This window comes from Phalangium opilio, unplaced genomic scaffold (genome assembly GCF_054372755.1).
Source record: "Phalangium opilio isolate 3A_F unplaced genomic scaffold, DU_Popi_V2 ptg000094l_1, whole genome shotgun sequence".
NCBI lineage: Eukaryota > Metazoa > Arthropoda > Arachnida > Opiliones > Phalangiidae > Phalangium > Phalangium opilio.
In genome coordinates, this window is record NW_028324199.1 from 2,787,024 (window position 1) to 2,813,198 (window position 26,175).

General features: G+C 41.8%; 76 non-coding genes across 76 annotated transcripts; all 76 read right to left on the minus strand.

Annotated features, from left to right (window-relative positions):
* Positions 1 to 1,325: 1,325 nt before the first annotated feature.
* Positions 1,326 to 1,398, minus strand: TRNAV-UAC (transfer RNA valine (anticodon UAC)). Its single transcript has one exon. It is a non-coding gene; the product is annotated as a tRNA-Val (tRNA).
* A 202-nt stretch (positions 1,399 to 1,600) lies between these two features.
* On the minus strand, positions 1,601 to 1,673 carry TRNAV-GAC (transfer RNA valine (anticodon GAC)). Its single transcript has one exon. It is a non-coding gene; the product is annotated as a tRNA-Val (tRNA).
* Positions 1,674 to 2,427: 754 nt separating this feature from the next.
* TRNAV-UAC (transfer RNA valine (anticodon UAC)) lies at positions 2,428 to 2,500 on the minus strand. Its single transcript has one exon. It is a non-coding gene; the product is annotated as a tRNA-Val (tRNA).
* Positions 2,501 to 2,977: 477 nt separating this feature from the next.
* Positions 2,978 to 3,050, minus strand: TRNAV-UAC (transfer RNA valine (anticodon UAC)). Its single transcript has one exon. It is a non-coding gene; the product is annotated as a tRNA-Val (tRNA).
* Positions 3,051 to 3,115: 65 nt separating this feature from the next.
* Positions 3,116 to 3,188, minus strand: TRNAV-AAC (transfer RNA valine (anticodon AAC)). The gene has a single exon. It is a non-coding gene; the product is annotated as a tRNA-Val (tRNA).
* A 65-nt stretch (positions 3,189 to 3,253) lies between these two features.
* On the minus strand, positions 3,254 to 3,326 carry TRNAV-UAC (transfer RNA valine (anticodon UAC)). Its single transcript has one exon. It is a non-coding gene; the product is annotated as a tRNA-Val (tRNA).
* Positions 3,327 to 3,528: 202 nt separating this feature from the next.
* TRNAV-AAC (transfer RNA valine (anticodon AAC)) lies at positions 3,529 to 3,601 on the minus strand. Its single transcript has one exon. It is a non-coding gene; the product is annotated as a tRNA-Val (tRNA).
* A 202-nt stretch (positions 3,602 to 3,803) lies between these two features.
* TRNAV-UAC (transfer RNA valine (anticodon UAC)) lies at positions 3,804 to 3,876 on the minus strand. The gene has a single exon. It is a non-coding gene; the product is annotated as a tRNA-Val (tRNA).
* Positions 3,877 to 4,077: 201 nt separating this feature from the next.
* Positions 4,078 to 4,150, minus strand: TRNAV-UAC (transfer RNA valine (anticodon UAC)). Its single transcript has one exon. It is a non-coding gene; the product is annotated as a tRNA-Val (tRNA).
* A 202-nt stretch (positions 4,151 to 4,352) lies between these two features.
* On the minus strand, positions 4,353 to 4,425 carry TRNAV-GAC (transfer RNA valine (anticodon GAC)). Its single transcript has one exon. It is a non-coding gene; the product is annotated as a tRNA-Val (tRNA).
* A 754-nt stretch (positions 4,426 to 5,179) lies between these two features.
* On the minus strand, positions 5,180 to 5,252 carry TRNAV-UAC (transfer RNA valine (anticodon UAC)). Its single transcript has one exon. It is a non-coding gene; the product is annotated as a tRNA-Val (tRNA).
* A 477-nt stretch (positions 5,253 to 5,729) lies between these two features.
* TRNAV-UAC (transfer RNA valine (anticodon UAC)) lies at positions 5,730 to 5,802 on the minus strand. The gene has a single exon. It is a non-coding gene; the product is annotated as a tRNA-Val (tRNA).
* A 65-nt stretch (positions 5,803 to 5,867) lies between these two features.
* On the minus strand, positions 5,868 to 5,940 carry TRNAV-AAC (transfer RNA valine (anticodon AAC)). The gene has a single exon. It is a non-coding gene; the product is annotated as a tRNA-Val (tRNA).
* A 65-nt stretch (positions 5,941 to 6,005) lies between these two features.
* On the minus strand, positions 6,006 to 6,078 carry TRNAV-UAC (transfer RNA valine (anticodon UAC)). Its single transcript has one exon. It is a non-coding gene; the product is annotated as a tRNA-Val (tRNA).
* A 202-nt stretch (positions 6,079 to 6,280) lies between these two features.
* TRNAV-AAC (transfer RNA valine (anticodon AAC)) lies at positions 6,281 to 6,353 on the minus strand. Its single transcript has one exon. It is a non-coding gene; the product is annotated as a tRNA-Val (tRNA).
* A 202-nt stretch (positions 6,354 to 6,555) lies between these two features.
* TRNAV-UAC (transfer RNA valine (anticodon UAC)) lies at positions 6,556 to 6,628 on the minus strand. Its single transcript has one exon. It is a non-coding gene; the product is annotated as a tRNA-Val (tRNA).
* A 476-nt stretch (positions 6,629 to 7,104) lies between these two features.
* Positions 7,105 to 7,177, minus strand: TRNAI-UAU (transfer RNA isoleucine (anticodon UAU)). Its single transcript has one exon. It is a non-coding gene; the product is annotated as a tRNA-Ile (tRNA).
* Positions 7,178 to 7,378: 201 nt separating this feature from the next.
* On the minus strand, positions 7,379 to 7,451 carry TRNAV-UAC (transfer RNA valine (anticodon UAC)). The gene has a single exon. It is a non-coding gene; the product is annotated as a tRNA-Val (tRNA).
* A 64-nt stretch (positions 7,452 to 7,515) lies between these two features.
* Positions 7,516 to 7,588, minus strand: TRNAV-UAC (transfer RNA valine (anticodon UAC)). Its single transcript has one exon. It is a non-coding gene; the product is annotated as a tRNA-Val (tRNA).
* Positions 7,589 to 7,653: 65 nt separating this feature from the next.
* On the minus strand, positions 7,654 to 7,727 carry TRNAV-GAC (transfer RNA valine (anticodon GAC)). Its single transcript has one exon. It is a non-coding gene; the product is annotated as a tRNA-Val (tRNA).
* Positions 7,728 to 7,930: 203 nt separating this feature from the next.
* On the minus strand, positions 7,931 to 8,003 carry TRNAV-GAC (transfer RNA valine (anticodon GAC)). The gene has a single exon. It is a non-coding gene; the product is annotated as a tRNA-Val (tRNA).
* A 202-nt stretch (positions 8,004 to 8,205) lies between these two features.
* TRNAV-AAC (transfer RNA valine (anticodon AAC)) lies at positions 8,206 to 8,278 on the minus strand. Its single transcript has one exon. It is a non-coding gene; the product is annotated as a tRNA-Val (tRNA).
* Positions 8,279 to 8,619: 341 nt separating this feature from the next.
* On the minus strand, positions 8,620 to 8,692 carry TRNAV-UAC (transfer RNA valine (anticodon UAC)). The gene has a single exon. It is a non-coding gene; the product is annotated as a tRNA-Val (tRNA).
* A 340-nt stretch (positions 8,693 to 9,032) lies between these two features.
* On the minus strand, positions 9,033 to 9,105 carry TRNAV-UAC (transfer RNA valine (anticodon UAC)). The gene has a single exon. It is a non-coding gene; the product is annotated as a tRNA-Val (tRNA).
* Positions 9,106 to 9,169: 64 nt separating this feature from the next.
* TRNAV-AAC (transfer RNA valine (anticodon AAC)) lies at positions 9,170 to 9,242 on the minus strand. Its single transcript has one exon. It is a non-coding gene; the product is annotated as a tRNA-Val (tRNA).
* Positions 9,243 to 9,583: 341 nt separating this feature from the next.
* On the minus strand, positions 9,584 to 9,656 carry TRNAV-UAC (transfer RNA valine (anticodon UAC)). Its single transcript has one exon. It is a non-coding gene; the product is annotated as a tRNA-Val (tRNA).
* A 340-nt stretch (positions 9,657 to 9,996) lies between these two features.
* TRNAV-UAC (transfer RNA valine (anticodon UAC)) lies at positions 9,997 to 10,069 on the minus strand. The gene has a single exon. It is a non-coding gene; the product is annotated as a tRNA-Val (tRNA).
* Positions 10,070 to 10,271: 202 nt separating this feature from the next.
* TRNAV-AAC (transfer RNA valine (anticodon AAC)) lies at positions 10,272 to 10,344 on the minus strand. The gene has a single exon. It is a non-coding gene; the product is annotated as a tRNA-Val (tRNA).
* A 65-nt stretch (positions 10,345 to 10,409) lies between these two features.
* Positions 10,410 to 10,482, minus strand: TRNAV-AAC (transfer RNA valine (anticodon AAC)). The gene has a single exon. It is a non-coding gene; the product is annotated as a tRNA-Val (tRNA).
* A 202-nt stretch (positions 10,483 to 10,684) lies between these two features.
* TRNAV-AAC (transfer RNA valine (anticodon AAC)) lies at positions 10,685 to 10,757 on the minus strand. Its single transcript has one exon. It is a non-coding gene; the product is annotated as a tRNA-Val (tRNA).
* A 65-nt stretch (positions 10,758 to 10,822) lies between these two features.
* On the minus strand, positions 10,823 to 10,895 carry TRNAI-UAU (transfer RNA isoleucine (anticodon UAU)). The gene has a single exon. It is a non-coding gene; the product is annotated as a tRNA-Ile (tRNA).
* Positions 10,896 to 11,234: 339 nt separating this feature from the next.
* Positions 11,235 to 11,307, minus strand: TRNAV-AAC (transfer RNA valine (anticodon AAC)). The gene has a single exon. It is a non-coding gene; the product is annotated as a tRNA-Val (tRNA).
* Positions 11,308 to 11,509: 202 nt separating this feature from the next.
* TRNAV-UAC (transfer RNA valine (anticodon UAC)) lies at positions 11,510 to 11,582 on the minus strand. The gene has a single exon. It is a non-coding gene; the product is annotated as a tRNA-Val (tRNA).
* A 201-nt stretch (positions 11,583 to 11,783) lies between these two features.
* On the minus strand, positions 11,784 to 11,856 carry TRNAV-AAC (transfer RNA valine (anticodon AAC)). The gene has a single exon. It is a non-coding gene; the product is annotated as a tRNA-Val (tRNA).
* A 337-nt stretch (positions 11,857 to 12,193) lies between these two features.
* On the minus strand, positions 12,194 to 12,266 carry TRNAV-UAC (transfer RNA valine (anticodon UAC)). Its single transcript has one exon. It is a non-coding gene; the product is annotated as a tRNA-Val (tRNA).
* Positions 12,267 to 12,468: 202 nt separating this feature from the next.
* Positions 12,469 to 12,541, minus strand: TRNAV-AAC (transfer RNA valine (anticodon AAC)). The gene has a single exon. It is a non-coding gene; the product is annotated as a tRNA-Val (tRNA).
* A 339-nt stretch (positions 12,542 to 12,880) lies between these two features.
* Positions 12,881 to 12,953, minus strand: TRNAI-UAU (transfer RNA isoleucine (anticodon UAU)). The gene has a single exon. It is a non-coding gene; the product is annotated as a tRNA-Ile (tRNA).
* Positions 12,954 to 13,293: 340 nt separating this feature from the next.
* On the minus strand, positions 13,294 to 13,366 carry TRNAV-AAC (transfer RNA valine (anticodon AAC)). Its single transcript has one exon. It is a non-coding gene; the product is annotated as a tRNA-Val (tRNA).
* Positions 13,367 to 13,568: 202 nt separating this feature from the next.
* On the minus strand, positions 13,569 to 13,641 carry TRNAF-AAA (transfer RNA phenylalanine (anticodon AAA)). Its single transcript has one exon. It is a non-coding gene; the product is annotated as a tRNA-Phe (tRNA).
* A 202-nt stretch (positions 13,642 to 13,843) lies between these two features.
* TRNAF-AAA (transfer RNA phenylalanine (anticodon AAA)) lies at positions 13,844 to 13,916 on the minus strand. The gene has a single exon. It is a non-coding gene; the product is annotated as a tRNA-Phe (tRNA).
* Positions 13,917 to 13,981: 65 nt separating this feature from the next.
* TRNAV-AAC (transfer RNA valine (anticodon AAC)) lies at positions 13,982 to 14,054 on the minus strand. The gene has a single exon. It is a non-coding gene; the product is annotated as a tRNA-Val (tRNA).
* Positions 14,055 to 14,257: 203 nt separating this feature from the next.
* Positions 14,258 to 14,330, minus strand: TRNAV-AAC (transfer RNA valine (anticodon AAC)). Its single transcript has one exon. It is a non-coding gene; the product is annotated as a tRNA-Val (tRNA).
* A 339-nt stretch (positions 14,331 to 14,669) lies between these two features.
* On the minus strand, positions 14,670 to 14,742 carry TRNAA-UGC (transfer RNA alanine (anticodon UGC)). The gene has a single exon. It is a non-coding gene; the product is annotated as a tRNA-Ala (tRNA).
* A 65-nt stretch (positions 14,743 to 14,807) lies between these two features.
* Positions 14,808 to 14,880, minus strand: TRNAV-AAC (transfer RNA valine (anticodon AAC)). Its single transcript has one exon. It is a non-coding gene; the product is annotated as a tRNA-Val (tRNA).
* A 65-nt stretch (positions 14,881 to 14,945) lies between these two features.
* Positions 14,946 to 15,018, minus strand: TRNAV-AAC (transfer RNA valine (anticodon AAC)). The gene has a single exon. It is a non-coding gene; the product is annotated as a tRNA-Val (tRNA).
* Positions 15,019 to 15,221: 203 nt separating this feature from the next.
* TRNAI-UAU (transfer RNA isoleucine (anticodon UAU)) lies at positions 15,222 to 15,294 on the minus strand. Its single transcript has one exon. It is a non-coding gene; the product is annotated as a tRNA-Ile (tRNA).
* Positions 15,295 to 15,496: 202 nt separating this feature from the next.
* Positions 15,497 to 15,569, minus strand: TRNAF-AAA (transfer RNA phenylalanine (anticodon AAA)). The gene has a single exon. It is a non-coding gene; the product is annotated as a tRNA-Phe (tRNA).
* A 65-nt stretch (positions 15,570 to 15,634) lies between these two features.
* Positions 15,635 to 15,707, minus strand: TRNAV-AAC (transfer RNA valine (anticodon AAC)). The gene has a single exon. It is a non-coding gene; the product is annotated as a tRNA-Val (tRNA).
* A 65-nt stretch (positions 15,708 to 15,772) lies between these two features.
* TRNAV-CAC (transfer RNA valine (anticodon CAC)) lies at positions 15,773 to 15,845 on the minus strand. Its single transcript has one exon. It is a non-coding gene; the product is annotated as a tRNA-Val (tRNA).
* A 341-nt stretch (positions 15,846 to 16,186) lies between these two features.
* TRNAV-UAC (transfer RNA valine (anticodon UAC)) lies at positions 16,187 to 16,259 on the minus strand. The gene has a single exon. It is a non-coding gene; the product is annotated as a tRNA-Val (tRNA).
* A 202-nt stretch (positions 16,260 to 16,461) lies between these two features.
* TRNAV-AAC (transfer RNA valine (anticodon AAC)) lies at positions 16,462 to 16,534 on the minus strand. Its single transcript has one exon. It is a non-coding gene; the product is annotated as a tRNA-Val (tRNA).
* A 339-nt stretch (positions 16,535 to 16,873) lies between these two features.
* TRNAA-UGC (transfer RNA alanine (anticodon UGC)) lies at positions 16,874 to 16,946 on the minus strand. The gene has a single exon. It is a non-coding gene; the product is annotated as a tRNA-Ala (tRNA).
* Positions 16,947 to 17,011: 65 nt separating this feature from the next.
* TRNAV-AAC (transfer RNA valine (anticodon AAC)) lies at positions 17,012 to 17,084 on the minus strand. The gene has a single exon. It is a non-coding gene; the product is annotated as a tRNA-Val (tRNA).
* Positions 17,085 to 17,149: 65 nt separating this feature from the next.
* TRNAV-AAC (transfer RNA valine (anticodon AAC)) lies at positions 17,150 to 17,222 on the minus strand. Its single transcript has one exon. It is a non-coding gene; the product is annotated as a tRNA-Val (tRNA).
* Positions 17,223 to 17,562: 340 nt separating this feature from the next.
* Positions 17,563 to 17,635, minus strand: TRNAF-AAA (transfer RNA phenylalanine (anticodon AAA)). Its single transcript has one exon. It is a non-coding gene; the product is annotated as a tRNA-Phe (tRNA).
* Positions 17,636 to 17,700: 65 nt separating this feature from the next.
* Positions 17,701 to 17,773, minus strand: TRNAV-AAC (transfer RNA valine (anticodon AAC)). Its single transcript has one exon. It is a non-coding gene; the product is annotated as a tRNA-Val (tRNA).
* A 203-nt stretch (positions 17,774 to 17,976) lies between these two features.
* On the minus strand, positions 17,977 to 18,049 carry TRNAV-AAC (transfer RNA valine (anticodon AAC)). Its single transcript has one exon. It is a non-coding gene; the product is annotated as a tRNA-Val (tRNA).
* A 339-nt stretch (positions 18,050 to 18,388) lies between these two features.
* On the minus strand, positions 18,389 to 18,461 carry TRNAI-UAU (transfer RNA isoleucine (anticodon UAU)). The gene has a single exon. It is a non-coding gene; the product is annotated as a tRNA-Ile (tRNA).
* Positions 18,462 to 18,938: 477 nt separating this feature from the next.
* On the minus strand, positions 18,939 to 19,011 carry TRNAV-AAC (transfer RNA valine (anticodon AAC)). Its single transcript has one exon. It is a non-coding gene; the product is annotated as a tRNA-Val (tRNA).
* Positions 19,012 to 19,350: 339 nt separating this feature from the next.
* Positions 19,351 to 19,423, minus strand: TRNAA-UGC (transfer RNA alanine (anticodon UGC)). The gene has a single exon. It is a non-coding gene; the product is annotated as a tRNA-Ala (tRNA).
* Positions 19,424 to 19,488: 65 nt separating this feature from the next.
* On the minus strand, positions 19,489 to 19,561 carry TRNAV-AAC (transfer RNA valine (anticodon AAC)). Its single transcript has one exon. It is a non-coding gene; the product is annotated as a tRNA-Val (tRNA).
* Positions 19,562 to 20,038: 477 nt separating this feature from the next.
* TRNAV-AAC (transfer RNA valine (anticodon AAC)) lies at positions 20,039 to 20,111 on the minus strand. The gene has a single exon. It is a non-coding gene; the product is annotated as a tRNA-Val (tRNA).
* A 203-nt stretch (positions 20,112 to 20,314) lies between these two features.
* Positions 20,315 to 20,387, minus strand: TRNAV-AAC (transfer RNA valine (anticodon AAC)). The gene has a single exon. It is a non-coding gene; the product is annotated as a tRNA-Val (tRNA).
* A 339-nt stretch (positions 20,388 to 20,726) lies between these two features.
* Positions 20,727 to 20,799, minus strand: TRNAI-UAU (transfer RNA isoleucine (anticodon UAU)). The gene has a single exon. It is a non-coding gene; the product is annotated as a tRNA-Ile (tRNA).
* Positions 20,800 to 21,001: 202 nt separating this feature from the next.
* TRNAF-AAA (transfer RNA phenylalanine (anticodon AAA)) lies at positions 21,002 to 21,074 on the minus strand. The gene has a single exon. It is a non-coding gene; the product is annotated as a tRNA-Phe (tRNA).
* Positions 21,075 to 21,139: 65 nt separating this feature from the next.
* Positions 21,140 to 21,212, minus strand: TRNAV-AAC (transfer RNA valine (anticodon AAC)). Its single transcript has one exon. It is a non-coding gene; the product is annotated as a tRNA-Val (tRNA).
* Positions 21,213 to 21,277: 65 nt separating this feature from the next.
* On the minus strand, positions 21,278 to 21,350 carry TRNAV-CAC (transfer RNA valine (anticodon CAC)). Its single transcript has one exon. It is a non-coding gene; the product is annotated as a tRNA-Val (tRNA).
* A 1,028-nt stretch (positions 21,351 to 22,378) lies between these two features.
* Positions 22,379 to 22,451, minus strand: TRNAA-UGC (transfer RNA alanine (anticodon UGC)). The gene has a single exon. It is a non-coding gene; the product is annotated as a tRNA-Ala (tRNA).
* A 65-nt stretch (positions 22,452 to 22,516) lies between these two features.
* TRNAV-AAC (transfer RNA valine (anticodon AAC)) lies at positions 22,517 to 22,589 on the minus strand. Its single transcript has one exon. It is a non-coding gene; the product is annotated as a tRNA-Val (tRNA).
* A 340-nt stretch (positions 22,590 to 22,929) lies between these two features.
* On the minus strand, positions 22,930 to 23,002 carry TRNAF-AAA (transfer RNA phenylalanine (anticodon AAA)). The gene has a single exon. It is a non-coding gene; the product is annotated as a tRNA-Phe (tRNA).
* Positions 23,003 to 23,067: 65 nt separating this feature from the next.
* On the minus strand, positions 23,068 to 23,140 carry TRNAV-AAC (transfer RNA valine (anticodon AAC)). The gene has a single exon. It is a non-coding gene; the product is annotated as a tRNA-Val (tRNA).
* A 1,308-nt stretch (positions 23,141 to 24,448) lies between these two features.
* TRNAF-AAA (transfer RNA phenylalanine (anticodon AAA)) lies at positions 24,449 to 24,521 on the minus strand. The gene has a single exon. It is a non-coding gene; the product is annotated as a tRNA-Phe (tRNA).
* A 65-nt stretch (positions 24,522 to 24,586) lies between these two features.
* Positions 24,587 to 24,659, minus strand: TRNAV-AAC (transfer RNA valine (anticodon AAC)). Its single transcript has one exon. It is a non-coding gene; the product is annotated as a tRNA-Val (tRNA).
* Positions 24,660 to 25,551: 892 nt separating this feature from the next.
* TRNAF-AAA (transfer RNA phenylalanine (anticodon AAA)) lies at positions 25,552 to 25,624 on the minus strand. The gene has a single exon. It is a non-coding gene; the product is annotated as a tRNA-Phe (tRNA).
* A 65-nt stretch (positions 25,625 to 25,689) lies between these two features.
* Positions 25,690 to 25,762, minus strand: TRNAV-AAC (transfer RNA valine (anticodon AAC)). Its single transcript has one exon. It is a non-coding gene; the product is annotated as a tRNA-Val (tRNA).
* A 65-nt stretch (positions 25,763 to 25,827) lies between these two features.
* TRNAV-CAC (transfer RNA valine (anticodon CAC)) lies at positions 25,828 to 25,900 on the minus strand. Its single transcript has one exon. It is a non-coding gene; the product is annotated as a tRNA-Val (tRNA).
* Positions 25,901 to 26,175: the final 275 nt, after the last annotated feature.

Consider the following 26,175-nt stretch of genomic DNA (forward strand, 5'->3'; position numbering starts at 1 on the left):
TAACCACCACACCATAGATACGTGTAAATATAAAGTTTTCGAAGAGATCCAGCTTATCACTATGTCTAATCACGATGGTCAAAACATGTATCTATCAGGGCTCGAACCTGACACCTTTCGCGTGTTAGGCGGACGTGATAACCACTACACCATAGATACTTGGCTAATGGGAGTTTTCGAAGAGATCTACCTTATTATTATGTCTAATCACGATGGTCAAAACATATCCCAACCAGCTCTCAAACCTGGGACCTTCAGCGTGTTAGGCAGACGTGATAACCACTACACCATAGATACGTGTTAATATAAAGTTTTCTAAGAGATCCAGCTTATAACTATGTCTAATCACGATGGTCAAAACATGTATCTATCAGGGCTCGAACCTGAGACCTTCCACGTGTTAGGCGCACGTGATAACCACTACACCATAGATACTTGGTTATTGTGAGTTTTCGAAGAGATCTACCTTATTATTATGTCTAATCACGATGGTCAAAACATGTGTCTTCCAGGGCTCGAACCTGGGACCTTCCGCGTGTAAAGCGGACGTGATAACCACTACACCATAGATACGTGTCAATTTAAGTTTTCGAAGAGATCTAGCTTATTACTATGTCTAATCACAATGGTCAAAACATGTATCTATCAGGGCTCGAACCTGACACCTTCCGCGTGTAAAGCGGACGTGATAACCACTACACCATCGATACTTGGTTATTGTGAGTTTTCAAAGAGATCTAGCTTATTACTATGTCTAATCACGATGGTCAAAACATGTGTCTATCAGGGCTCGAACCTGACACCTTCCGCGTGTTAGGCGGACGTGATAACCACTACACCATAGATGATTGGCTATTGTGAGTTTTCGAAGAGATCTAGCTTATTACTATGTCTAATCACGATGGTCAAAACATGTATCTATCAGGGCTCGAACCTGGGACCTTCCGCGTGTTAGGCGGACGTGATAACTACTACACCATAGATACGTGTTAATTTAAGTTTTCGAAGAGATCTAGCTTATTACTATGTCTAATCACGATGGTCAAAACATGTATCTATCAGGGCTCGAACCTGGGACCTTCCGCGTGTTAGGCGGACGTGATAACTACTACACCATAGATACGTGTTAATTTAAGTTTTCGAAGAGATCTAGCTTATTACTATGTCTAATCACGATGGTCAAAACATGGATGTATCAGGGCACGAACCTGGGACCTTCCGCGTGTTAGTCGGACGTGATAACCACTACACCATAGATACTTGGTTATTGTGAGTTTTCGAAGAGATCTACCTTGTTATTATGTCTAATCACGATGGTCAAAACATGTATCTACCAGGGCTCGAACCTGGGAACTTCCGCGTGTAAAGCGGACGTGATAACCACTACACCATAGATACGTGTTAATTTAAGTTTTCGAAGAGATCTAGCTTATTACTATGTCTAATCACAATGGTCGAAACATGTATCTATCAGGGCTCGAACCTGAGACCTTCCGCGTGTTAAGCGGACGTGATAACTACTACACCATAGATACTTGGTTATTGTGAGCTTTCGAAGAGATCTACCTTATTATTATGTCTAATCACGATTGTCAAACCATGTATCTACCAGGGCTCGAACCTGGGACCTTCCGCGTGTCAGGCGGACGTGATAACCACCACACCATAGATACGTGTTAATATAAAGTTTTCGAAGAGATCCAGCTTATTACTATGTCTAATCACGATGGTCAAAACATGTATCTATCAGGGCTCAGACCTGACACCTTTCGCGTGTTAGGCGGACGTGATAACCATCACACCATAGATACGTGTAAATATAAAGTTTTCGAAGAGATCCAGCTTATCACTATGTCTAATCACGATGGTCAAAACATGTATCTATCAGGGCTCGAACCTGACACCTTTCGCGTGTTAGGCGGACGTGATAACCACTACACCATAGATACTTGGCTAATGGGAGTTTTCGAAGAGATCTACCTTATTATTATGTCTAATCACGATGGTCAAAACATATCCCAACCAGCTCTCAAACCTGGGACCTTCAGCGTGTTAGGCAGACGTGATAACCACTACACCATAGATACGTGTTAATATAAAGTTTTCTAAGAGATCCAGCTTATAACTATGTCTAATCACGATGGTCAAAACATCTATCTATCAGGGCTCGAACCTGGGACCTTCCGCGTGTTAGGCGGACGTGATAACCACTACACCATAGATACTTGTTAATTTAAGTTTTCGAAGAGATCTAGCTTATTACTATGACTAATCACAATAGTCAAAACATGTATCTATCAGGGCTCGAACCTGAGACCTTCCACGTGTTAGGCGCACGTGATAACCACTACACCATAGATACTTGGTTATTGTGAGTTTTCGAAGAGATCTACCTTATTATTATGTCTAATCACGATGGTCAAAACATGTATCTACCAGGGCTCGAACCTGGGACCTTCCGCGTGTAAAGCGGACGTGATAACCACTACACCATAGATACGTGTCAATTTAAGTTTTCGAAGAGATCTAGCTTATTACTATGTCTAATCACAATGGTCAAAACATGTATCTATCAGGGCTCGAACCTGAGACCTTCCGCGTGTAAAGCGCACGTGATAACCACTACACCATAGATACTTGGCTATTGTGAGTTTTCGAAGAGATCTACCTTATTATTATGTCTAATCACGATGGTCAAAACATGTATCTACCAGGGCTCGAACCTGAGACATTCCGCGTGTAAAGCGGACGTGATAACCACTACACCATAGATACGTGTTTATTTAAGTTTTCGAAGAGATCTAGCTTATTACTATGTCTAATCACGATGGTCAAAACATGTATCTATCAGGGCTCGAATCTGGGACCTTCCGCGTGTTGGGCGGACGTGATAACCACTACACCATAGATACTTGGTTATTGTGAGTTTTCGAAGAGATCTACCTTATTATTATGTCTAATCACGATGGTCAAAACATGTATCTACCAGGGCTCGAACCTGGGACCTTCCGCTTGTAAAGCGGACGTGATAACCACTACACCATAGATACTTGGTTATTGTGAGTTTTCGAAGGGATCTAGCTTATTACTATGTCTAATCACGATGGTCAAAACATGTATCTATCAGGGCTCGAACCTGACACCTTCCGCGTGTTAGGCGGACGTGATAACCACTACACCATAGATACTTGGTTATTGTGAGTTTTCGAAGAGATGTACCTTATTATTATGTCTAATCACGATGGTCAAAACATGTATCTACCAGGGCTCGAACCTGGGACCTTCCGCGTGTAAAGCGGACGTGATAACCACTACACCATAGATACGTGTTTATTTAAGTTTTCGAAGAGATCCAGCTTATTACTATGTCTTATCACGATGGTCAAAACATGTATCCATCAGGGCTCGAACCTGACACCTTCCGTGTGTAAAGCGGACGTGATAACCACTACACCATAGATACTTGGTTATTGTGAGTTTTCGAAGAGATCTAGCTTATTACTATGTCTAATCACGATGGTCAAAACATGTATCTACCAGGGCTCGAACCTGGGACCTTCCGCGTGTTAGGCGGACGTGATAACCACTACACCATAGCTACGTTTAATATAAAGTTTTCGAAGAGATCTAGCTTATTACTATGTCTAATCACGATGGTCAAAACATGTATCTATCAGGGCTCGAACCTGACACCTTCCGCGTGTTAGGCGGAAGTGATAACCACAACACCATAGATACTTGGTTATTGTGAGTTTTCGAAGAGATCAACCTTATTATTATGTCTAATCACGATGGTCAAAACATGTATCTACCAGGGATCGAACCTGGGACCTTCCGCGTGTAAAGCGGACGTGATAACCACTACACCATAGATACGTGTTAATTTAAGTTTTCGAAGAGATCTAGCTTATTACTATGTCTAATCACGATGGTCAAAACATGTATCTATCAGGGCTCGAACCTGACACCTTCCGCGTGTTAGGCGGAAGTGATAATCACTACACCATAGATACTTGGCTATTGTGAGTTTTCGAAGAGATCTAGCTTATTACTATGTCTAATCACGATGGTCAAAAATGTATCTACCAGGGCTCGAACCTGGGAACTTCCGCGTGTAAGGCGGACGTGATAACCACTACACCATAGATACGTGTTAATTTAAGTTTTCGAAGAGATCTAGCTTATTACTATGTCTAATCACAATGGTCGAAACATGTATCTATCAGGGCTCGAACCTGAGACCTTCCGCGTGTTAAGCGGACGTGATAACTACTACACCATAGATACTTGGTTATTGTGAGCTTTCGAAGAGATCTACCTTATTATTATGTCTAATCACGATTGTCAAACCATGTATCTACCAGGGCTCGAACCTGGGACCTTCCGCGTGTCAGGCGGACGTGATAACCACCACACCATAGATACGTGTTAATATAAAGTTTTCGAAGAGATCCAGCTTATTACTATGTCTAATCACGATGGTCAAAACATGTATCTATCAGGGCTCAGACCTGACACCTTTCGCGTGTTAGGCGGACGTGATAACCATCACACCATAGATACGTGTAAATATAAAGTTTTCGAAGAGATCCAGCTTATCACTATGTCTAATCACGATGGTCAAAACATGTATCTATCAGGGCTCGAACCTGACACCTTTCGCGTGTTAGGCGGACGTGATAACCACTACACCATAGATACTTGGCTAATGGGAGTTTTCGAAGAGATCTACCTTATTATTATGTCTAATCACGATGGTCAAAACATATCCCAACCAGCTCTCAAACCTGGGACCTTCAGCGTGTTAGGCAGACGTGATAACCACTACACCATAGATACGTGTTAATATAAAGTTTTCTAAGAGATCCAGCTTATAACTATGTCTAATCACGATGGTCAAAACATCTATCTATCAGGGCTCGAACCTGGGACCTTCCGCGTGTTAGGCGGACGTGATAACCACTACACCATAGATACTTGTTAATTTAAGTTTTCGAAGAGATCTAGCTTATTACTATGACTAATCACAATAGTCAAAACATGTATCTATCAGGGCTCGAACCTGAGACCTTCCACGTGTTAGGCGCACGTGATAACCACTACACCATAGATACTTGGTTATTGTGAGTTTTCGAAGAGATCTACCTTATTATTATGTCTAATCACGATGGTCAAAACATGTATCTACCAGGGCTCGAACCTGGGACCTTCCGCGTGTAAAGCGGACGTGATAACCACTACACCATAGATACGTGTCAATTTAAGTTTTCGAAGAGATCTAGCTTATTACTATGTCTAATCACAATGGTCAAAACATGTATCTATCAGGGCTCGAACCTGAGACCTTCCGCGTGTAAAGCGCACGTGATAACCACTACACCATAGATACTTGGCTATTGTGAGTTTTCGAAGAGATCTACCTTATTATTATGTCTAATCACGATGGTCAAAACATGTATCTACCAGGGCTCGAACCTGAGACATTCCGCGTGTAAAGCGGACGTGATAACCACTACACCATAGATACGTGTTTATTTAAGTTTTCGAAGAGATCTAGCTTATTACTATGTCTAATCACGATGGTCAAAACATGTATCTATCAGGGCTCGAATCTGGGACCTTCCGCGTGTTGGGCGGACGTGATAACCACTACACCATAGATACTTGGTTATTGTGAGTTTTCGAAGAGATCTACCTTATTATTATGTCTAATCACGATGGTCAAAACATGTATCTACCAGGGCTCGAACCTGGGACCTTCCGCTTGTAAAGCGGACGTGATAACCACTACACCATAGATACTTGGTTATTGTGAGTTTTCGAAGGGATCTAGCTTATTACTATGTCTAATCACGATGGTCAAAACATGTATCTATCAGGGCTCGAACCTGACACCTTCCGCGTGTTAGGCGGACGTGATAACCACTACACCATAGATACTTGGTTATTGTGAGTTTTCGAAGAGATGTACCTTATTATTATGTCTAATCACGATGGTCAAAACATGTATCTACCAGGGCTCGAACCTGGGACCTTCCGCGTGTAAAGCGGACGTGATAACCACTACACCATAGATACGTGTTTATTTAAGTTTTCGAAGAGATCCAGCTTATTACTATGTCTTATCACGATGGTCAAAACATGTATCCATCAGGGCTCGAACCTGACACCTTCCGTGTGTAAAGCGGACGTGATAACCACTACACCATAGATACTTGGTTATTGTGAGTTTTCGAAGAGATCTAGCTTATTACTATGTCTAATCACGATGGTCAAAACATGTATCTACCAGGGCTCGAACCTGGGACCTTCCGCGTGTTAGGCGGACGTGATAACCACTACACCATAGCTACGTTTAATATAAAGTTTTCGAAGAGATCTAGCTTATTACTATGTCTAATCACGATGGTCAAAACATGTATCTATCAGGGCTCGAACCTGACACCTTCCGCGTGTTAGGCGGAAGTGATAACCACAACACCATAGATACTTGGTTATTGTGAGTTTTCGAAGAGATCAACCTTATTATTATGTCTAATCACGATGGTCAAAACATGTATCTACCAGGGATCGAACCTGGGACCTTCCGCGTGTAAAGCGGACGTGATAACCAATACACCATAGATACGTGTTAATTTAAGTTTTCGAAGAGATCTAGCTTATTACTATGTCTAATCACGATGGTCAAAACATGTATCTATCAGGGCTCGAACCTGACACCTTCCGCGTGTTAGGCGGAAGTGATAATCACTACACCATAGATACTTGGCTATTGTGAGTTTTCGAAGAGATCTAGCTTATTACTATGTCTAATCACGATGGTCAAAAATGTATCTATCAGGGCTCGAACCTGGGACCTTCCGGGTGTTAGGCGGACGTGATAACCACTACACCATAGATACTTGTTAATTTAAGTTTTCGAAGAGATCTAGCTTATTACTATGTCTAATCACAATGGTCAAAACATGTATCTATCAGGGCTCGAACCTGAGACATTCCGCGTGTTAGGCAGACGTGATAACCACTACACCATAGATACTTGGTTATTGTGAGTTTTCGAAGAGATGTACCTTATTATTATGTCTAATCACGATGGTCAAAACATGTATCTACCAGGGCTCGAACCTGGAACCTTCCGCGTATAAAGCGGACGTGATAACCACTACACCATAGATACGTGTTAATTTAAGTTTTCGAAGAGATCTAGCTTATTACTATGTCTAATCACGATGGTTAAAACATGTATCCATCAGGGCTCGAACCTGACACCTTCCGCGTGTAAAGCGGACGTGATAACCACTACACCATAGGTACGTGTTTATTTTAGTTTTCGAAGAGATCTAGCTTATTACTATGTCTAATCACGATGGTCAAAACATGTATCTACCAGGGCTCGAACCTGGGACCTTCCGCGTGTAAAGCGGACGTGATAACCACTACACCATAGATACGTGTTAATTTAAGTTTTCGAAGAGATCTAGCTTATTACTATGTCTAATCACGATGGTCAAAACATGTATCCATCAGGGCTCGAACCTGAGACCTTCCGCGTGTAAAGCGGACGTGATAACCACTACACCATAGATACTTGGTTATTGTGAGTTTTCGAAGAGATCTAGCTTATTACTATGTCTAATCACGATGGTCAAAACATGTATCTATAAGGGCTCGAACCTGGGACCTTCCGCGTGTCAGGCGGACGTGATAAACCACTACACCATAGATACTTGGCTGTTGTGAGTTTTCGAAGAGATGTAGCTTATTACTATGTCTAATCACGATGGTCAAAACATAAATCTATCAGGGCTCGAACCTGGGACCTTGCGCGTGTTAGGCGGACGTGATAACCACTACACCATAGATACTTGGCTAATGGGAGTTTTCGAAGAGATCTACCTTATTATTATGTCTAATCACGATTGTCAAACCATGTATCTACCAGGGCTCGAACCTGGGACCTTCCGCGTGTCAGGCGGACGTGATAACCACCACACCATAGATACGTGTTAATATAAAGTTTTCGAAGAGATCCAGCTTATTACTATGTCTAATCACGATGGTCAAAACATGTATCTATCAGGGCTCGAACCTGACACCTTTCGCGTGTTAGGCGGACGTGATAACCACCACACCATAGATACGTGTTAATTTAAGTTTTCGAAGAGATCTAGCTTATTACTATGTCTAATCACGATGGTCAAAACATGTATCTATCAGGGCTCGAACCTGACACCTTCCGCGTGTTAGGCGGACGTGATAACCACTACACCATAGATACTTGGCTAATGGGAGTTTTCGAAGAGATCTACCTTATTATTATGTCTAATCACGATGGTCAAAACATATCCCAACCAGCGCTCAAACCTGGGACCTTCAGCGTGTTAGGCAGACGTGATAACCACTACACCATAGATACGTGTTAATATAAAGTTTTCTAAGAGATCCAGCTTATAACTATGTCTAATCACGATGGTCAAAACATGTATCTATCAGGGCTCGAACCTGGGACCTTCCGCGTGTTAGGCGGACGTGAAAACCACTACACCATAGATACTTGGTTACTGTGAGTTTTCGAAGAGATCAACCTTATTATTATGTCTAATCACGATGGTCAAAACATGTATCTACCAGGGCTCGAACCTGGGACCTTCCGCGTGTAAAGCGGACGTGATAACCATTACACCATAGATACGTGTTAATTTAAGTTTTCGAAGAGATCTAGCTTATTACTATGTCTAAACACGATGGTCAAAACATGTATCCATCAGGGCTCGAACCTGACACCTTCCGCGTGTAAAGCGGACGTGATAACCACTACACCATAGATACTTGGTTATTGTGAGTTTTCGAAGAGATCTAGCTTATTACTATGTCTTATCACGATGGTCAAAACATGTATCTATCAGGGCTCGAACCTGGGACCTTCCGCGTGTTAGGCGGACGTGAAAACCACTACACCATAGATACTTGGTTACTGTAAGTTTTCGAAGAGATCAACCTTATTATTATGTCTAATCACGATGGTCAAAACATGTATCTACCAGGGCTCGAACCTGGGACCTTCCGCGTGTAAAGCGGACGTGATAACCATTACACCATAGATACGTGTTAATTTAAGTTTTCGAAGAGATCTAGCTTATTACTATGTCTAATCACGATGGTCAAAACATGTATCTATCAGGGCTCGAACCTGACACCTTCCGCGTGTTAGGCGGACGTGATAACCACTACACCATAGATACTTGGCTAATGGGAGTTTTCGAAGAGATCTACCTTATTATTATGTCTAATCACGATGGTCAAAACATATCCCAACCAGCGCTCAAACCTGGGACCTTCAGCGTGTTAGGCAGACGTGATAACCACTACACCATAGATACGTGTTAATATAAAGTTTTCTAAGAGATCCAGCTTATAACTATGTCTAATCACGATGGTCAAAACATGTATCTATCAGGGCTCGAACCTGGGACCTTCCGCGTGTTAGGCGGACGTGAAAACCACTACACCATAGATACTTGGTTACTGTGAGTTTTCGAAGAGATCAACCTTATTATTATGTCTAATCACGATGGTCAAAACATGTATCTACCAGGGCTCGAACCTGGGACCTTCCGCGTGTAAAGCGGACGTGATAACCATTACACCATAGATACGTGTTAATTTAAGTTTTCGAAGAGATCTAGCTTATTACTATGTCTAAACACGATGGTCAAAACATGTATCCATCAGGGCTCGAACCTGACACCTTCCGCGTGTAAAGCGGACGTGATAACCACTACACCATAGATACTTGGTTATTGTGAGTTTTCGAAGAGATCTAGCTTATTACTATGTCTTATCACGATGGTCAAAACATGTATCTATCAGGGCTCGAACCTGGGACCTTCCGCGTGTTAGGCGGACGTGAAAACCACTACACCATAGATACTTGGTTACTGTGAGTTTTCGAAGAGATCAACCTTATTATTATGTCTAATCACGATGGTCAAAACATGTATCTACCAGGGCTCGAACCTGGGACCTTCCGCGTGTAAAGCGGACGTGATAACCATTACACCATAGATACGTGTTAATTTAAGTTTTCGAAGAGATCTAGCTTATTACTATGTCTAAACACGATGGTCAAAACATGTATCCATCAGGGCTCGAACCTGACACCTTCCGCGTGTAAAGCGGACGTGATAACCACTACACCATAGATACTTGGTTATTGTGAGTTTTCGAAGAGATCTAGCTTATTACTATGTCTTATCACGATGGTCAAAACATGTATCTATCAGGGCTCGAACCTGACACCTTCCGCGTGTTAGGCGGACGTGATAACCACTACACCATAGATACTTGGCTATTGTGAGTTTTCGAAGATATCTAGCTTATTACTATGTCTAATCACGATGGTCAAAACATGTATCTATCAGGGCTCGAACCTGGGACCTTCCGCGTGTTAGGCGGACGTGATAACCACTACACCATAGATACTTGTTAATTTAAGTTTTCAAAGAGATCTAGCTTATTACTATGTCTAATCACGATGGTCAAAACATGTATCTACCAAGGCTCGAACCTGGGACCTTCCGCGTGTAAAGCGGACGTGATACCCACTACACCCTAGATACTTGGTTATTGTGAGTTTTCGAAGAGATCTAGCTTATTACTATGTCAAATCACGATGGTCAAAACATGTATCTATCAGGGCTCGAACCTGACACCTTCCGCGTGTTAGGCGGACGTGATAACCACTACACCATAGATACTTGGTTATTGTGAGTTTTCGAAGAGATGTACCTTATTATTATGTCTTATCACGATGGTCAAAACATGTATCTACCAGGGCTCGAACCTGGGACCTTCCGCGTATAAAGCGGACGTGATAACCACTACACCATAGATACGTGTTAATTTAATTTTTCGAAGAGATCTAGCTTATTACTATGTCTAATCACGATGGTTAAAACATGTATCCATCAGGGCTCGAACCTGACACCTTCCGCGTGTAAAGCGAACGTGATAACCACTACACCATAGATACGTGTTTATTTAAGTTTTCGAAGAGATCTAGCTTATTACTACGTCTTATCACGATGGTCAAAACATGTATCCATCAGGGCTCGATCCTGACACCTTCCGCGTGTAAAGCGGACGTGATAACCACTACACCATAGATACTTGGTTATTGTGAGTTTTCGAAGAGATCTAGCTTATTACTATGTCTAATCACGATGGTCAAAACATGTATCTACCAGGGCTCGAACCTGGGACCTTCCGCGTGTTAGGCGGACGTGATAACCACTACACCATAGCTACGTTTAATATAAAGTTTTCGAAGAGATCTAGCTTATTACTATGTCTAATCACGATGGTCAAAACATGTATCTATCAGGGCTCGAACCTGACACCTTCCGCGTGTTAGGCGGAAGTGATAACCACTACACCATAGATACTTGGTTATTGTGAGTTTTCGAAGAGATCAACCTTATTATTATGTCTAATCACGATGGTCAAAACATGTATCTACCAGGGATCGAACCTGGGACCTTCCGCGTGTAAAGCGGACGTGATAACCACTACACCATAGATACGTGTTAATTTAAGTTTTCGAAGAGATCTAGCTTATTACTATGTCTAATCACGATGGTCAAAACATGTATCTATCAGGGCTCGAACCTGACACCTTCCGCGTGTTAGGCGGAAGTGATAACCACTACACCATAGATACTTGGCTATTGTGAGTTTTCGAAGAGATCTAGCTTATTACTATGTCTAATCACGATGGTCAAAAATGTATCTATCAGGGCTCGAACCTGGGATCTTCCGCGTGTTAGGCGGACGTGATAACCACTACACCATAGATACTTGTTAATTTAAGTTTTCGAAGAGATCTAGCTTATTACTATGTCTAATCACGATGGTCAAAACATGTATCTATCAGGGCACGAACCTGGGACCTTCCGCGTGTTAGGCGGACGTGATAACCACTACACCATAGATACGTGTTAATTTAAGTTTTCGAAGAGATCTAGCTTATTACTATGTCTAATCACAATGGTCAAAACATGTATCTATCAGGGCTCGAACCTGAGACATTCCGCGTGTTAGGCAGACGTGATAACCACTACACCATAGATACTTGGTTATTGTGTTTTCGAAGAGATGTACCTTATTATTATGTCTAATCACGATGGTCAAAACATGTATCTACCAGGGCTCGAACCTGGAACCTTCCGCGTGTAAAGCGGACGTGATAACCACTACACCATAGATACGTGTTCATTTAAGTTTTCGAAGAGATCTAGCTTATTACTATGTCTAATCACGATGGTCAAAACATGTATCCATCAGGGCTCGAACCTGACACCTTCCGCGTGTTAGGCGGACGTGATAACCACTACACCATAGATACTTGGCTATTGTGAGTTTTCGAAGAGATCTAGCTTATTACTATGTCTAATCACGATGGTCAAAACATGTATCTATCAGGGCTCGAACCTGGAACCTTCCGCGTGTTAGGCGGACGTGATAACCACTACACCATAGATACTAGTTAATTTAAGTTTTCGAAGAGATCTAGCTTATTACTATGTCTAATCACGATGGTCAAAACATGTATCTATCAGGGCACGAACCTGGGACCTTCCGCGTGTTAGGCGGACGTGACAACCACTACACCATAGATACGTGTTAATTTAAGTTTTCGAAGAGATCTAGCTTATTACTATGTCTAATCACAATGGTCAAAACATGTATCTATCAATGCTCGAACCTGAGACATTCCGCGTGTTAGGCAGACGTGATAACCACTACACCATAGATGCTTGGTTATTGTGAGTTTTCGAAGAGATGTACCTTATTATTATGTCTAATCACGATGGTCAAAACATGTATCTACCAGGGCTCGAACCTGGGACCTTCCGCGTATAAAGCGGACGTGATAACCACTACACCATAGATACGTGCTAATTTAAGTTTTCGAAGAGATCTAGCTTATTACTATGTCTAATCACGATGGTTAAAACATGTATCCATCAGGGCCCGAACCTGACACCTTCCGCGTGCAAAGCGGACGTGATAGCCACTACACCATAGATACGTGTTATTGTAAAGTTTTCGAAGAGATCTAGCTTATTACTATGCCTAATCATGATGGTCAAAACATTTATCTATCAGGGCTCGAACCTGGGACCTTCCGCGTGTTAGGCGGACGTGATAACCACTACACCATAGATACGTGTTAATAAAAAGTTTTCGAAGAGATCAAGCTTATTACTATGTCTAATCACGATGGTCAAAACATGTATCTATCAGGGCTCGAACCTGGGATCTTCCGCGTGTTAGGCGGACGTGATAACCACTACACCATAGATACTTGATAGTATGAAGTTTTCGAAGAGATCTAGCTTATTACTATGTCTAATCACGATGGTCAAAACATGTATCTACCAGGGCTCTAACCTGGGACCTTCCGCGTGTTAGGCGGATGTGATAACTACTACACCATAGATACGTGTTAATATAAAGTTTTCGAAGAGATGAAGCTTATTACTATGTCTAATCACGATGGTCAAAAATGTATCTACCAGGGCTCGAACCTGGGACCTTCCGCGTTTTAGGCGAACGTGATATCCTCTACACCATTGATACGTGTTAATATAAAGTTTTCGAAGAGATCTAGCTTATTACTTTGTCTAATCACGATGGTCAAAACATGTATCTATCAGGGCTCGAACCTGCCACCTTTCGCGTTTTAGGCGGACGTGATAACCACTACACAATAGATACGTGTTAATTTAAGTTTTCGAAGAGATCAATCTTATTACTATGTCTAATCACGATGGTCAAAACATGCATCTATCAGGGCTCGAACCTGGCACCTTTCGCGTTTTAGGCGGACGTGATAACCACTACACCATAGATACGTGTTAATATAATGTTTTCGAAGAGATCTAGCTTATTACTATGTCTAATAAAGATGGTCAAAACATGTATCTACCAGGGCTCGAACCTGGGACCTTCCGCGTGTTAGGCGGACGTGATAACCACTACACTATAGATACGTGTTAATGTAAAGTTTTCGAAGAGATCTAGCTTATTACTATGTCTAATCACGATGGTCAAAACATGTATCCATCAGGGCTCAAACCTAACACCTTCCGCGTGTAAAGCGGACGTGATAACCACTACACCATAGATACTTGGTTATTGTGAGTTTTCGAAGAGATCTAGCTTATTACTATGTCTAATCACGATGGTCAAAACATGTATCTATCAGGGCTCGAACCTGGGACCTTCCGCGTGTTAGGCGGACGTGATAACCACTACACCATAGATACTTGTTAATTTAAGTTTTCGAAGAGATCTAGCTTATTACTATGTCTAATCACGATGGTCAAAACATGTATCTATCAGGGCACGAACCTGGGACCTTCCGCGTGTTGGGCGGACGTGACAACCACTACACCATAGATACGTGTTAATTTAAGTTTTCGAAGAGATCTAGCTTATTACTATGTCTAATCACAATGGTCAAAACATGTATCTATCAATGCTCGAACCTGAGACATTCCGCGTGTTAGGCAGACGTGATAACCACTACACCATAGATACGTGTTAATAAAAAGTTTTCGAAGAGATCAAGCTTATTACTATGTCTAATCACGATGGTCAAAACATGTATCTATCAGGGCCCGAACCTGAGACTTTCCGCGTGCAAAGCGGACGTGATAACCACTACACCATAGATACGTGTTAATTTAAAGTTTTCGATGAGATCAAGCTTATTACTATGTCTAATCACGATGGTCAAAACATGTATCTACCAGGGCTCGAACCTGGGATCTTCCGCGTGTTAGGCGGACGTGATAACCACTACACCATAGATACTTGATAGTATGAAGTTTTCGAAGAGATCTAGCTTATTACTATGTCTAATCACGATGGTCAAAACATGTATCTACCAGGGCTCGAACCTGGGACCTTCCGCGTGTTAGGCGGACGTGATAACCACTACACCATAGATACGTGTTAATATAAAGTTTTCGAAGAGATCAAGCTTAATACTAAGTCCAATCATGATGGTAAAAACATGTATCTACCAGGGCTCGAACCTGAGACATTCCGCGTGTTAGGCAGACGTGATAACCACTACACCATAGATGCTTGGTTATTGTGAGTTTTCGAAGAGATGTACCTTATTATTATGTCTAATCACGATGGTCAAAACATGTATCTACCAGGGCTCGAACCTGGGACCTTCCACGTATAAAGCGGACGTGATAACCACTACACCATAGATACGTGCTAATTTAAGTTTTCGAAGAGATCTAGCTTATTACTATGTCTAATCACGATGGTTAAAACATGTATCCATCAGGGCCCGAACCTGACACCTTCCGCGTGCAAAGCGGACGTGATAGCCACTACACCATAGATACGTGTTAATTTAAAGTTTTCGATGAGATCAAGCTTATTACTATGTCTAATCACGATGGTCAAAACATGCATCTATCAGGGCTCGAACCTGGCACCTTTCGCGTTTTAGGCGGACGTGATAACCACTACACCATAGATACGTGTTAATATAATGTTTTCGAAGAGATCTAGCTTATTACTATGTCTAATAACGATGGTCAAAACATGTATCTACCAGGGCTCGAACCTGGGACCTTCCGCGTGTTAGGCGGACGTGATAACCACTACACTATAGATACGTGTTAATGTAAAGTTTTCGAAGAGATCAAGCTTATTACTATGTCTAATCACGATGGTCAAAACATGTATCTACCACGGCTCGAACCTGGGACCTTCCGCGTGTGAGCCGGAAGTGATAACCACTACACCATAGATACGTGTTATTGTAAAGTTTTCGAAGAGATCTAGCTTATTACTATGCCTAATCATGATGGTCAAAACATTTATCTATCAGGGCTCGAACCTGGGACCTTCCGGGTGTTAGGCGGACGTGATAACCACTACACCATAGATACGTGTTAATATAAAGTTTTCGAAGAGATCTAGCTTATTACTATGCCTAATCACGATGGTCAAAACATGCTTCTACCAGGGCTTGAACCTGGGACCTTCCGCGTGTTAGGCGGACGTGATAACAACTACACCATAAATACGTGTTAATAAAAAGTTTTCGAAGAGATCAAGCTTATTACTATGTCTAATCACGATGGTCAAAGCATGTATCTATCAGGGCTCGAACCTGGGACCTTCCGCGTGTAAAGCGGACGTGATAACCACTACACCATAGATACGTGATAATTTAAGTTTTCGAAGAGATCTAGCTTATTACTATGTCTAATCACGATGGTCAAAACATGTATCCATCAGGGCTCAAACCTGACACCTTCCGCGTGTAAAGCGGACGTGATAACCACTACACCATAGATACTTGGTTATTGTGAGTTTTCGAAGAGATCTAGCTTATTACTATGTCTAATCACGATGGTCAAAACATGTATCTATCAGGGCTCGAACCTGGGACCTTCCGCGTGTTAGGCGGACGTGATAACCACTACACCATAGATACTTGTTAATTTAAGTTTTCGAAGAGATCTAGCTTATTACTATGTCTAATCACGATGGTCAAAACATGTATCTATCAGGGCACGAACCTGGGACCTTCCGCGTGTTAGGCGGACGTGACAACCACTACACCATAGATACGTGTTAATTTAAGTTTTCGAAGAGATCTAGCTTATTACTATGTCTAATCACAATGGTCAAAACATGTATCTATCAATGCTCGAACCTGAGACATTCCGCGTGTTAGGCAGACGTGATAACCACTACACCATAGATACGTGTTAATAAAAAGCTTTCGAAGAGATCAAGCTTATTACTATGTCTAATCACGATGGTCAAAACATGTATCTATCAGGGCCCGAACCTGAGACTTTCCGCGTGCAAAGCGGACGTGATAACCACTACACCATAGATACGTGTTAATTTAAAGTTTTCGATGAGATCAAGCTTATTACTATGTCTAATCACGATGGTCAAAACATGTATCTACCAGGGCTCGAACCTGGGATCTTCCGCGTGTTAGGCGGACGTGATAACCACTACACCATAGATACTTGATAGTATGAAGTTTTCGAAGAGATCTAGCTTATTACTATGTCTAATCACGATGGTCAAAACATGTATCTACCAGGGCTCGAACCTGGGACCTTCCGCGTGTTAGGCGGACGTGATAACCACTACACCATAGATACGTGTTAATATAAAGTTTTCGAAGAGATCAAGCTTAATACTAAGTCCAATCATGATGGTAAAAACATGTATCTACCAGGGCTCTAACCTGGGACCTTCCGCGTGTTAGGCGAACGTGATAACCTCTACACCATTGATACGTGTTAATATAAAGTTTTCGAAGAGATCTAGCTTAATACTTCGTCTAATCACGATGGTCAAAACATGTATCTATCAGGGCTCGAACCTGCCACCTTTCGCGTTTTAGGCGGACGTGATAACCACTACACAATAGATACGTGTTAATTTAAGTTTTCGAAGAGATCAAGCTTATTACTATGTCTAATCACGATGGTCAAAACATGCATCTATCAGGGCTCGAACCTGGCACCTTTCGCGTTTTAGGCGGACGTGATAACCACTACACCATAGATACGTGTTAATATAATGTTTTCGAAGAGATCTAGCTTATTACTATGTCTAATAACGATGGTCAAAACATGTATCTACCAGGGCTCGAACCTGGGACCTTCCGCGTGTTAGGCGGACGTGATAACCACTACACTATAGATACGTGTTAATGTAAAGTTTTCGAAGAGATCTAGCTTATTACTATGTCTAATCACGATGGTCAAAACATGTATCCATCAGGGCTCAAACCTGACACCTTCCGCGTGTAAAGCGGACGTGATAACCACTACACCATAGATACTTGGTTATTGTGAGTTTTCGAAGAGATCTAGCTTATTACTATGTCTAATCACGATGGTCAAAACATGTATCTATCAGGGCTCGAACCTGGGACCTTCCGCGTGTTAGGCGGACGTGATAACCACTACACCATAGATACTTGTTAATTTAAGTTTTCGAAGAGATCTAGCTTATTACTATGTCTAATCACGATGGTCAAAACATGTATCTATCAGGGCACGAACCTGGGACCTTCCGCGTGTTAGGCGGACGTGACAACCACTACACCATAGATACGTGTTAATTTAAGTTTTCGAAGAGATCTAGCTTATTACTATGTCTAATCACAATGGTCAAAACATGTATCTATCAATGCTCGAACCTGAGACATTCCGCGTGTTAGGCAGACGTGATAACCACTACACCATAGATGCTTGGTTATTGTGAGTTTTCGAAGAGATGTACCTTATTATTATGTCTAATCACGATGGTCAAAACATGTATCTACCAGGGCTCGAACCTGGGACCTTCCGCGTATAAAGCGGACGTGATAACCACTACACCATAGATACGTGCTAATTTAAGTTTTCGAAGAGATCTAGCTTATTACTATGTCTAATCACGATGGTTAAAACATGTATCCATCAGGGCCCGAACCTGACACCTTCCGCGTGCAAAGCGGACGTGATAGCCACTACACCATAGATACGTGTTAATTTAAAGTTTTCGATGAGATCAAGCTTATTACTATGTCTAATCACGATGGTCAAAACATGCATCTATCAGGGCTCGAACCTGGGACCTTCCGCGTGTTAGGCGGACGTGATAACCACTACACCATAGATACGTGCTAATTTAAGTTTTCGAAGAGATCTAGCTTATTACTATGTCTAATCACGATGGTTAAAACATGTATCCATCAGGGCTCGAACCTGGCACCTTTCGCGTGTAAAGCGGACGTGATAACCACTACACCATAGATACTTGGTTATTGTGAGTTTTCGAAGAGATCTAGCTTATTACTATGTCTAATCACGATGGTCAAAACATGTATCTATCAGGGCTCGAACCTGGGACCTTCCGCGTGTTAGGCGGACGTGATAACCACTACACCATAGATACTTGTTAATTTAAGTTTTCGAAGAGATCTAGCTTATTACTATGTCTAATCACGATGGTCAAAACATGTATCTATCAGGGCACGAACCTGGGACCTTCCGCGTGTTAGGCGGACGTGACAACCACTACACCATAGATACGTGTTAATTTAAGTTTTCGAAGAGATCTAGCTTATTACTATGTCTAATCACAATGGTCAAAACATGTATCTATCAATGCTCGAACCTGAGACATTCCGCGTGTTAGGCAGACGTGATAACCACTACACCATAGATACGTGTTAATAAAAAGTTTTCGAAGAGATCAAGCTTATTACTATGTCTAATCACGATGGTCAAAACATGTATCTATCAGGGCCCGAACCTGAGACTTTCCGCGTGCAAAGCGGACGTGATAACCACTACACCATAGATACGTGTTAATTTAAAGTTTTCGATGAGATCAAGCTTATTACTATGTCTAATCACGATGGTCAAAACATGTATCTACCAGGGCTCGAACCTGGGATCTTCCGCGTGTTAGGCGGACGTGATAACCACTACACCATAGATACTTGATAGTATGAAGTTTTCGAAGAGATCTAGCTTAATACTAAGTCCAATCATGATGGTAAAAACATGTATCTACCAGGGCTCTAACCTGGGACCTTCCGCGTGTTAGGCGAACGTGATAACCTCTACACCATTGATACGTGTTAATATAAAGTTTTCGAAGAGATCTAGCTTAATACTTCGTCTAATCACGATGGTCAAAACATGTATCTATCAGGGCTCGAACCTGCCACCTTTCGCGTTTTAGGCGGACGTGATAACCACTACACAATAGATACGTGTTAATTTAAGTTTTCGAAGAGATCAAGCTTATTACTATGTCTAATCACGATGGTCAAAACATGCATCTATCAGGGCTCGAACCTGGCACCTTTCGCGTTTTAGGCGGACGTGATAACCACTAAACATAGATACGTGTTAATATAATGTTTTCGAAGAGATCTAGCTTATTACTATGTCTAATAACGATGGTCAAAACATGTATCTACCAGGGCTCGAACCTGGGACCTTCCGCGTGTTAGGCGGACGTGATAACCACTACACTATAGATACGTGTTAATGTAAAGTTTTCGAAGAGATCTAGCTTATTACTATGTCTAATCACGATGGTCAAAACATGTATCCATCAGGGCTCAAACCTGACACCTTCCGCGTGTAAAGCGGACGTGATAACCACTACACCATAGATACTTGGTTATTGTGAGTTTTCGAAGAGATCTAGCTTATTACTATGTCTAATCACGATGGTCAAAACATGTATCTATCAGGGCTCGAACCTGGGACCTTCCGCGTGTTAGGCGGACGTGATAACCACTACACCATAGATACTTGTTAATTTAAGTTTTCGAAGAGATCTAGCTTATTACTATGTCTAATCACGATGGTCAAAACATGTATCTATCAGGGCACGAACCTGGGACCTTCCGCGTGTTAGGCGGACGTGACAACCACTACACCATAGATACGTGTTAATTTAAGTTTTCGAAGAGATCTAGCTTATTACTATGTCTAATCACAATGGTCAAAACATGTATCTATCAATGCTCGAACCTGAGACATTCCGCGTGTTAGGCAGACGTGATAACCACTACACCATAGATGCTTGGTTATTGTGAGTTTTCGAAGAGATGTACCTTATTATTATGTCTAATCACGATGGTCAAAACATGTATCTACCAGGGCTCGAACCTGGGACCTTCCGCGTATAAAGCGGACGTGATAACCACTACACCATAGATACGTGCTAATTTAAGTTTTCGAAGAGATCTAGCTTATTACTATGTCTAATCACGATGGTTAAAACATGTATCCATCAGGGCCCGAACCTGACACCTTCCGCGTGCAAAGCGGACGTGATAGCCACTACACCATAGATACGTGTTAATTTAAAGTTTTCGATGAGATCAAGCTTATTACTATGTCTAATCACGATGGTCAAAACATGCATCTATCAGGGCTCGAACCTGGCACCTTTCGCGTTTTAGGCGGACGTGATAACCACTACACCATAGATACGTGTTAATATAATGTTTTCGAAGAGATCTAGCTTATTACTATGTCTAATAACGATGGTCAAAACATGTATCTACCAGGGCTCGAACCTGGGACCTTCCGCGTGTTAGGCGGACGTGATAACCACTACACTATAGATACGTGTTAATGTAAAGTTTTCGAAGAGATCAAGCTTATTACTATGTCTAATCACGATGGTCAAAACATGTATCTACCACGGCTCGAACCTGGGACCTTCCGCGTGTGAGCCGGAAGTGATAACCACTACACCATAGATACGTGTTATTGTAAAGTTTTCGAAGAGATCTAGCTTATTACTATGCCTAATCATGATGGTCAAAACATTTATCTATCAGGGCTCGAACCTGGGACCTTCCGGGTGTTAGGCGGACGTGATAACCACTACACCATAGATACGTGTTAATATAAAGTTTTCGAAGAGATCTAGCTTATTACTATGCCTAATCACGATGGTCAAAACATGCATCTACCAGGGCTTGAACCTGGGACCTTCCGCGTGTTAGGCGGACGTGATAACAACTACACCATAAATACGTGTTAATAAAAAGTTTTCGAAGAGATCAAGCTTATTACTATGTCTAATCACGATGGTCAAAGCATGTATCCATCAGGGCTCAAACCTGACACCTTCCGCGTGTAAAGCGGACGTGATAACCACTACACCATAGATACGTGATAATTTAAGTTTTCGAAGAGATCTAGCTTATTACTATGTCTAATCACGATGGTCAAAACATGTATCCATCAGGGCTCAAACCTGACACCTTCCGCGTGTAAAGCGGACGTGATAACCACTACACCATAGATACTTGGTTATTGTGAGTTTTCGAAGAGATCTAGCTTATTACTATGTCTAATCACGATGGTCAAAACATGTATCTATCAGTGCTCGAACCTGGGACCTTCCGCGTGTTAGGCGGACGTGATAACCACTACACCATAGATACTTGTTAATTTAAGTTTTCGAAGAGATCTAGCTTATTACTATGTCTAATCACGATGGTCAAAACATGTATCTATCAGGGCACGAACCTGGGACCTTCCGCGTGTTAGGCGGACGTGACAACCACTACACCATAGATACGTGTTAATTTAAGTTTTCGAAGAGATCTAGCTTATTACTATGTCTAATCACAATGGTCAAAACATGTATCTATCAATGCTCGAACCTGAGACATTCCGCGTGTTAGGCAGACGTGATAACCACTACACCATAGATACGTGTTAATAAAAAGTTTTCGAAGAGATCAAGCTTATTACTATGTCTAATCACGATGGTCAAAACATGTATCTATCAGGGCCCGAACCTGAGACTTTCCGCGTGCAAAGCGGACGTGATAACCACTACACCATAGATACGTGTTAATTTAAAGTTTTCGATGAGATCAAGCTTATTACTATGTCTAATCACGATGGTCAAAACATGTATCTACCAGGGCTCGAACCTGGGATCTTCCGCGTGTTAGGCGGACGTGATAACCACTACACCATAGATACTTGATAGTATGAAGTTTTCGAAGAGATCTAGCTTATTACTATGTCCAATCATGATGGTAAAAACATGTATCTACCAGGGCTCTAACCTGGGACCTTCCGCGTGTTAGGCGAACGTGATAACCTCTACACCATTGATACGTGTTAATATAAAGTTTTCGAAGAGATCTAGCTTATTACTTCGTCTAATCACGATGGTCAAAACATGTATCTATCAGGGCTCGAACCTGCCACCTTTCGCGTTTTAGGCGGACGTGATAACCACTACACAATAGATACGTGTTAATTTAAGTTTTCGAAGAGATCAAGCTTATTACTATGTCTAATCACGATGGTCAAAACATGCATCTATCAGGGCTCGAACCTGGCACCTTTCGCGTTTTAGGCGGACGTGATAACCACTACACCATAGATACGTGTTAATATAATGTTTTCGAAGAGATCTAGCTTATTACTATGTCTAATAACGATGGTCAAAACATGTATCTACCAGGGCTCGAACCTGGGACCTTCCGCGTGTTAGGCGGACGTGATAACCACTACACTATAGATACGTGTTAATGTAAAGTTTTCGAAGAGATCAAGCTTATTACTATGTCTAATCACGATGGTCAAAACATGCATCTACCACGGCTCGAACATGGGACCTTCCGCGTTTGAGGCGGAAGTGATAACCACTACACCATAGATACGTGTTAATATAAAGTTTTCGAAGAGATCAAGCTTAAAGGTTGTCGCACACTAGAGCAAAAAAACGTGACGCTGTTACTAGCATCAAAACCAAATTTTGGGGGAGGAAATATTTCGGCATCGGCGTCGGGAAGATTTCGCGTCGGTTCTGGCGATCTTATAGAGTACTCGCGCACTAGGTAAAAGCGCTGGTACCGAATGCATGTGAACGTGAATGCGCGCGCATCCGTTTATTTACATCCCTAAACTTTTCGTGTATCGATCGTGTTTCAGATTTCTTTTTCTTTTAATTTTTTGTAGCATATTTTTATTAATTAATCAGTGTTCATACATTATATGATAGTTTTTAATTTATGATAGTGGAAATTGGTTGAACTACCACTTATTCAGGTAAAAAATAAACGTTATTTATATAATTTTAGTTTATCACGTAATGTTATTTTTTAGGCCTTTCCCTCATTTTCTAAAATTATAGACATGATATTATGCTCTGCCATTTTTCACGAAAGAAAGCTAGGAAATAAAAACAACTCATTCAAAATTTCAAAAGAAAGTGAGAAAAAATCATTAAAGCGCGGTTTCATTTTTTCAAACGTGGTGCAATAGAAAAAATTCCGTAGGACCGGCTCCAATTGGTTGAAAAAGTGAGGTATGCCTTGACGTCAGAGCGGTTGCCAAGAGGAGCGTCAAAAAGTTGGGGCTAGCTGAACTCGGGACAGAACAGGTTTTTGGTCCGAGCGCCAGATCGGCGACGCGAGCATAATTTTTTACTTCTATGTGTGCGATACGAGTTGCCTATAGCAGCAACGGATTTACTAGCGGCAACCGTTGCCGATACGAGAAACAGCCTAGTGTGCGACAACCTTAATACTAAGTCCAATCATGATGGTAAAAACATGTATCTACCAGGGCTCTAACCTGGGACCTTCCGCGTGTTAGGCGAACGTGATAACCTCTACACCATTGATACGTGTTAATATAAAGTTTTCGAAGAGATCTAGCTTATTACTTCGTCTAATCACGATGGTCAAAACATGTATCTATCAGGGCTCGAACCTGCCACCTTTCGCGTTTTAGGCGGACGTGATAACCACTACACAATAGATACGTGTTAATTTAAGTTTTCGAAGAGATCAAGCTTATTACTATGTCTAATCACGATGGTCAAAACATGCATCTATCAGGGCTCGAACCTGGCACCTTTCGCGTTTTAGGCGGACGTGATAACCACTACACCATAGATACGTGTTAATATAATGTTTTCGAAGAGATCTAGCTTATTACTATGTCTAATAACGATGGTCAAAACATGTATCTACCAGGGCTCGAACCTGGCACCTTCCGCGTGTTAGGCGGAAGTGATAACCACTACACCATAGATACGTGTTAATGTAAAGTTTTCGAAGAGATCTAGCATATTACTATGCCTAATCACGATGGTCAAAACATTCATCTACCAAGGCTCGAACCTGGGACCTTCCGCGTGTTAGGCGGACGTGATAACAACTACACCATAGATACGTGTTAATAAAAAGTTTTCGAAGAGATCAAGCTTATTACTATGTCTAATCACGATGGTCAAAACATGTATCAAAGAGGGCTCGAACCTGGGACATTCCGCGTGTTGGGCGGACGTGATAAACACTTCACCATAGATACGTGTTAATATAAAGTTTTCGAAGAGATCAAGCTAATTACGATGTCTAATCACAATGGTCAAAACATGTATCTACCAGGGCTCTAACCTGGGACCTTCCGCGTGTTAAGCGGATGTGATAACCACTACACCACAGATACGTGTTAATATAAAGTTTTCGAAGAGATGAAGCTTATTACTATGCCTAATCACGATGGTCAAAACATTCATCTACCAAGGCTCGAACCTGGGACCTTCCGCGTGTTAGGCGGACGTGATAACCACTACGCCATAGTTACGTGTCAATATAAAGTTTTCGAAGAGATCAAGCTTATTACTATGTCTAATCACGATGGTCAAAACATGTATCTATCAGGGCTCGAACCTGCCACCTTTCGCGTTTTAGGCGGACGTGATAACCACTACACCATTGATACGTGTTAATATAAAGTTTTCGAAGAGATCTAGCTTATTACTTTGTCTAATCACGATGGTCAAAACATGTATCCATCAGGGCTCGAACCTGACACCTTCCGCGTGTTAGGCGGACGTGATAACCACTACACAATAGATACGTGTTAATTTAAGTTTTCGAAGAGATCAAGCTTATTACTATGTCTAATCACGATGGTCAAAACATGCATCTATCAGGGCTCGAACCTGGCACCTTTCGCGTTTTAGGCGGACGTGATAACCACTACACCATAGATACGTGTTAATATAATGTTTTCGAAGAGATCTAGCTTATTACTATGTCTAATAACGATGGTCAAAACATGTATCTACCAGGGCTCGAACCTGGGACCTTCCGCGTGTTAGGCGGACGTGATAACCACTACACTATAGATACGTGTTAATGTAAAGTTTTCGAAGAGATCAAGCTTATTACTATGTCTAATCACGATGGTCAAAACATGCATCTACCACGGCTCGAACATGGGACCTTCCGCGTGTGAGGCGGAAGTGATAACCACTACACCATAGATACGTGTTAATGTAAAGTTTTCGAAGAGATCTAGCTTATTACTATGCCTAATCACGATGGTCAAAACATTCATCTACCAAGGCTCGAACCTGGGACCTTCCGCGTGTTAGGCGGACGTGATAACAACTACACCATAGATACGTGTTAATAAAAAGTTTTCGAAGAGATCAAGCTTATTACTATGTCTAATCACGATGGTCAAAACATGAATCTATCAGGGCCCAAACCTGAGACTTTCCGCGTGCAAAGCGGACGCGATAACCACTACACCATAGATT